Below are 7,049 nucleotides of genomic sequence, written 5' to 3'. Positions count from 1 at the left end.
TCTATAGTATTCAAAATCAACAGCAGAAAACTTGGGATTGTATTCAGATTTAGATTATTATGTTCACTTTACAGATGTGATCACACATTGATTGTACCTATGCCATGAAAAACACACGTGTGTGGCCGTTCTATCTGATAAACATATGACACAGACAGCTTCTCTGGTACAGACAGACAGGTATAGGTCACCTTTGTAAACCAACCAGTAGGAGCTGTAAGTCATTTTTTACAGAGAGAAGCTTTGTTCCAGATTTAGAAGCAGACAAACAGAGACCAGATGGATGTGTTTGAGACTTGATAGCCCTCCAGCTAAGTATCTGTGGCCACCAAAAACCAAACCTTTCACAACAAACTTTGAAGCAATGTTATGCTGGTGCCAAAAAACGTTGTAACAGTATGTCGTGTACCCCACCTGGTGGTGGGTTGGAGGTTGACCTCATGGACAAGCCGATGGATGAAGTTGAACAGATTGGATGATAATAATAATAATAATAATAATAATAATAATAATAATAATAATAATAGTTTATTTGTATAGCACTTTTCCTGCAAACGTTGCAATTCAAAGTGCTCCAATCATTATATAATCATAATTTAATTATTTAGTCATTATTAAAAAGATATTTGTTTTGTCTTGACTTGAAAAGATTTGCTGAGGTTGCATCCCTAATGTAAACTGGCAGTGCATTCCACAATTTGGGTGCATAAAATGAGAATGCAGCCTCACCAAATCTCTTATTTTTTTGTACATGTGGTACACAGAGAAAGCCAGCTATATATATATATATATATATATATATATATATATATATATATATATATATATATATATATATATATATAGACAAGAATGAACACAGAACTATTTGGAACATAACATATTCTGGTCTTGATTAAAACAATTGTATTCTCTTATAATACATTAGGTCATTAGCTGACATAATTTCTAGTTTTGAGATATGACACTATGATAGATATGGTAGCGGAACCCAATGCGTGTGGTTATCTATGCATATGCTATAGTCAATATTACAAGCTACATACTGACAGATATGACATTATTGATGTGGTATTCCAACAGCTATATCATCCTGGTTGCAATTACTGAGAGATGTCTGAAGGAAACAAGGAACACATTCAAGGGAAATGACACAACCAAGAGAACAACTGATGTCAGAGGAAACTGGGGAGAGAACCGTGCATCCCCATACATCAAAAAGAAAATCCAGAAAAACACATTATATTAAAGTCATAAATTGGTTTGCATTTGATCAAGGAAAATAAGTATTTGATCCCCTAGCAAAACATGACTTAGTACTTGGTGGAGAAACACTTGTTGGCAAGCAGACGTCAGACGGTCAGAAGGTCAGACGATTCTTGTAGTTGTTTTAATGTTTTTCCTCCACTATTCTGTACTTTATATTTTATATGAATTACCGTGTAAACTGCTCCTTGATTTATCGATGTTTATTGTTAACTGTTGAATAACTTTGTTGAATAATCTGTACGTCTCGACAATATTGGAACTGTGGGTGACCTCAACTGTCCTTTCAAGAATAAATAACGGTTTGAAATTAAATGAAATGAAAACTTGTTAGACTGCTCCCCAGTGGTTTTGAAAGGCGCCATACAAATAAAATGTATTATTATTATTATTATTATTATTATTATTATTATATTATGATTTACTTATCATGCCTTCACCGACCATCAAAGACCATCAGCATACCATAGTGATCAATAGCCAAGCATGTGTTTTAAATATGAGCATGAAGCTAATGCTGTTCTGGCCAGCTAGCCCTAGTATCCATGGGAACATACAGGAGGGGGAAACTCATGTAAAGGGCTGGAGAGACTCTGTGGTTTAGTGCATTAGTATAGACAATGGATTTGGTACCAGCTAGGTCACCATGGTAATACTATCTTAACATGCTCACCCTCCCCTCAAATACCAATACACACACACACACACACACACACACACACACACACACACACACACACACACACACTCAGAGAGATTTTATAGTTGTTGTAAAGGAATGCAGGGTCAAGACTGTGGTATGGAGCATGTTTGGGAGAAAAGAGGACAGAGTTCACAGACAGGCTATAAATACCCGAGGCAGATGAACTCTTACTCGCTGGGCATCAAAGCTGTAATAAAAATACAAGACAGGACGTTTAAAATGATTGCCCACTGTTATCAACACGCCATTTTTATGAAATACTACTATGTTCATAAAATAGAATTGCTTATGCAATGACAATGACAGATACCTGAAGTGCTGGTGACTCACACCAAGGTCTCTTCTCTCAGAACCTCCCACCTCGTCATTCTGTAAGACAGGTCAGAGGTGTGGACACTTCTACAGTGTAGGCTTGCATGCTTTCCATAGACTCTCATTACCCATCTGGGCTAAGCCCCGGATCTCCTACATTCCTAAATCTGTCCCTGGGTGTGATGTTCGGGTGTCCCGATACTTTTGTCCATATAGTGTATATCTTTACTGTACATATCATATAGATATTCATGCACATAATATATTGAAATATAATATTAAAAACTTTTTATATTCATATTCATTGCACTGACTATACTGACTTTATATTCAGTTATACTCACTGTAATACCGTATACTGTCCATACATTCATACTGTCCATACATGCATGGCTTTTGTACTATGCACTATTTGCTGCTTAGATGCCAAACTGCTTTTCATTGTCTTAGTACTTTTACTCTGTCAATGACAATAAAGTTGAAAAAAACTGGCTGCCAAGAGAGTGAACGGTTTTGTAAGTTCTGCTTTTTTGTTTTGTTCTAAAGTTCCATGGCAGTTTCAGTAACAATGGGGCTCTCAAAATGTTGGCCTAAATCAGCAATTCCACCATGTTAACCTGGATGAGAGTCAGAGAGCTGGATAGTTACAAAGTTAAACAGGTATCAGGTATAGGTATAGGTACAGGTATAGCTGAAAAGGTGTAAGAAGGGGAACAAGTATTTTCCAATTACAGTTTTTCTCGATTGCTTACACTTGTATGAATGATTAAAATACAAAAAGGCTATTACTTTGAACAACAACAAATCATTGTTTAAATAGATTTTTAAAATTACAAATTTTCAGGCATTCCCCACCACAGTATCCAACACCCAGTGTGTATAGCGAGTATACGTCAATTTCCGAATTCCAAATCTATCCCAAACCCCCTTCCCGTACCCCTCGGCACTCCTGTTGATCTGAGAGGGGCAAGGGGTCGATTTGGATTTGGGCCCAGGCCTAATCCCGCTCCGGCTAGCTAGCGCCCAAAATCTTAAGTAAATTATACAGCAAAACAAAACAACAACACAATCACTCTCTTATAATACCTGTTGTCTGATTCAACTGTGTTTTTATCATAAATGCTACACTATAACTATCACTAACTAACTACATTCTAGCTAGACTGTAACTTTCTTTCAGCTTGCCATAATGCTAGTGTATTGAATGAGACGGGATGTCACAGGATTTCAGCGTGACCTATCACATGACATATATTGACCTGTCACCTGAGCCAGATGCCACTCAATAATCTGACCCGCCCTCTCTCTCTCTCACACTCCACTGAAACTACAACCAGACTATTTGTAACTCATAGCACCACACCGCTGAAGCTAGGAACACCAAACACCAATATTCCTATGCACACCACAGGTCATGAAAAGTGTTTGGACAAATACTATTTATAATGCCAGTATGCTGTCATATCATATTAACAATCAAGAGACAATAACTGTGTCAGTTTGATAGGGTGTACCAAATAGCGTTGGTTTTGTGGGAAAAACGGTATGAGTAAATGTCTTTATTCGCCAGCCTGCTTTGAAGAACAGATAATGTAACTTGAAAATGTATGGGGGTTCTTCAGAACTGAAAGACTTCTTGGAATTCACAATGTGTCCTAACTAATTTCCTCTCCCTTTGGCAAAGTTTCAGTCTGTGAGTGAGCTCATCGTCAGTTTAACTATCCGTGCCTGCTGTTTCAGTATGGTTATAATTGAGATTAATGGGCATAAATCACTGGGACTTGATCTGATCAATTTGCCGCCTTGTTTTCGTTGCTTGTTTTCGCCGCTTCTCCGCCCGAAATCTAGATAGGCCTATACTTGCAGTATACAGAGTAGATTGACCTACAAAGACACTTTAGATTTAGTAATCTAAAAATGTATTAGACCCCTATACTCTCTTTTATTTTTATTTTTTTGTTTCTTTTATTTTACTACTCGATCTTTTCAGTTTGTAAAGCGTCTTTGCGTTTCTAGAAAATCTCTATATTAAGTCTAATGTATTATTATTATTATTATTATTATTATTATTATTATTATTATTATTATTATTGTGTTTTTATTTGCGGGGGTGTGCAGCTCCAAAATATGAGATTCAGGTCATTTGATGTTGGCTGTAAAATATGCAGGGGTTGAGAACTCAACCAGGCTGGTGGAACAAGACCCCTCTCTGTCGTTAGCCTAGCATAGCATAGTTGCCCTAAGTCATGCTTCACTTGTGGTCAGCCGAGCCATCTTTGTATGTAGTGTCAAAAATGCCTATGTCAAAGAGATGACTTGGGCAGATAGTGATTTTGGAATGTAACAAGCATTCTGATAGGCTGGTGTCAAAGGCAATAATGCACAGTGAATCAGCAGTGTTAGGCAGTGGCGGCTGGTGCTAAACATTTTGGGTGGGGCACAGCAGTGTTTCCTCCAGGATTTTTCACATTAGTGGCGGGGGGGGTCCTCTTTCGCGTGCACGTTTTTTTTCGCGTGCACGCGCATAAAACGCGCACTGGCGCTCAAAACAAAGACGTAATTTCACTTTACCCACGCAATACCCACTTAAACATGTGTGAGGATACGTAACGGCGTTTTGTGACAGAACTTTCACTTTCATTCATGAAATTCAACCCGTCTGTGTTACGAAGCACTTGAATTTTGGACCATTGCGACTGACTATAGCTCATATACCATCAAAAGGGGGAGATGCGACATGAAATATGTCAGAATGCAGCAATATCATGCACAGATCAGCCTTATAACATGTCATGTTATATATATATATATAGACAGGGAGCGCAGATGTATGTTTATGAACGATATGAGGCTGGGAGGGAAAAATCACAGTATACCCGCTAGAAAAAACTAGACTACACCACTGAAGTAGGCCTATGAGAGGACACGCACAAAACCGGCTAACGTTACTCATTAACTGTTTACACAAGTACAATCACAGTGTGACAGTCAGATGGAGCATTCGGTAAACAACAACAGCAAGGTAATGCTATCAGTTGAGTTAAAGAAAAACAGCTCTTACCTTTGAGGACACCAACATGAGCCCTGTTTACCCGTACCTCCGCCGTTCTGTTCGTGGTGATTTTAGAGGCAATAGATTATTTTTGCCCCGCGCATATTGCTATGAATAGTTCGAAGCTAGGTGCTTGCACGTTAGGTGCGAGGCTGCTCGGTTAATCCATTAGCGGGAACATTATTAGTTGCACAAAATAGGCTGATTTAATTGACCATGAACATCAGAGACAGACATTACGAATGTTCATTTAAAATACTCCGGAAGCCCGGAAGTCGGAAGTCCTCAGCATAATGCATTGTCTGCTATTACAACCGGATATTCAGGACGCAACTTTTTGCGCCCCGGCCGAGAAATAGAGACAGCCAATTGGAGCGCTGCTACAGCTCACGTGTAAGCGAAAAGTATTTGGCCTGCGATAGACTTGCATTCGATCGGCGACCCGACTCCTCCCCCTATGTATTTTAACAGTGAATTTTACACACACACAGATAAAATGTTTATTGTATTGGAGGATTTTTAATGAATGCTGATAGGCGCCGACAGAATATCAGCTGCATTTTGTGAATAAACCATTTTTTTTTTTTTTTTTTGCTTTTACAAATCGCAACTAGGAAGTGAAGGTGGGGGCGGCGCCGTCACTGGTGTTAGGAGAGTAGAGTTAGGCAGATATCTCAATTTGGCCAAAATATGACTTGTGCTATGAGGCTAACGATATGTTACTGAGTTATGGCTCAGACGCTAGGGCCTAGCGGCTAGGCCTGTAACTTAGACTGTTCCTCAGACAGTGTTTCCAAGGTCAGATACATGGGGATTGTATATTAACCCTAAGCCTTAATTCCTTAAATTTACATTTACATTTTTGTCATTTAGCAGACACCTTTATCCAAAGCGACTTGAACACATTTTTTGTGAATCACCTGTACATCAATCATCTTCATTAGAAGGACAGATCAAGGATTCCTTATTTGTTATTATTATTATTTACAGTAGAGGAACTGTACAGGGGTGTAGTGGGGAGTGAGGGGTTGTTTGGGTGGGACAGTCAAGGTGTAGCCTGAAGAGATGGGTCTTCAGTCTACAGTGGATAACCTAGTTAACCTTAAATAAAAAATAAATTGTCGGAGACATTATTTCAGTAATATGAAAAAATATTAATTTTTTTATGGTACATAGTTCTCCTGAATATAAGATACAAGATGAGGTACAAGCAAATGGCGATTTTGAGCCAAAGATGAGGATTATTCTTCATTACAGACCAAGGTTTATTATGACTGCTGAGAGGTGTTATAGACAGGTTTAGTTCTATAACTATTGGAAAACCATTGGAAACCATGGAAACCATTTCTGCTATTCCAATGTTTACATATCAAACCACATAGAAGTGTCACCAAAGGGGGGAAAAACACATGTTATTCTCTCGACAATCGTTGGGACTATATATATATATATATATATATATATATATATATATATATATATATATATATATATATATATATATATATATATATATATATATACCACCACAGGACGACGCTGTTTCCCGTCTATGCCATTGAAGAGGTATTTGGAGGTTAGAGGTTCAATGCCATTTCGGTTCGTGCGTTCTGTATGTCCCTCGTACTTTACCGTACAAAACAAGCGATTGTAAAAAGAAGAAGATTGCTTAACATGGGGGGTATTCCATCAACGTTGCTAAAGGAAAATCCAGGC

This window comes from Nansenia antarctica (genome assembly GCF_963989245.1).
Source record: "Nansenia antarctica genome assembly, chromosome: 1".
NCBI classification, from domain to species: Eukaryota; Metazoa; Chordata; class Actinopteri; order Argentiniformes; family Microstomatidae; genus Nansenia; species Nansenia antarctica.
Note: the sequence above shows the minus strand (reverse complement) of the source record.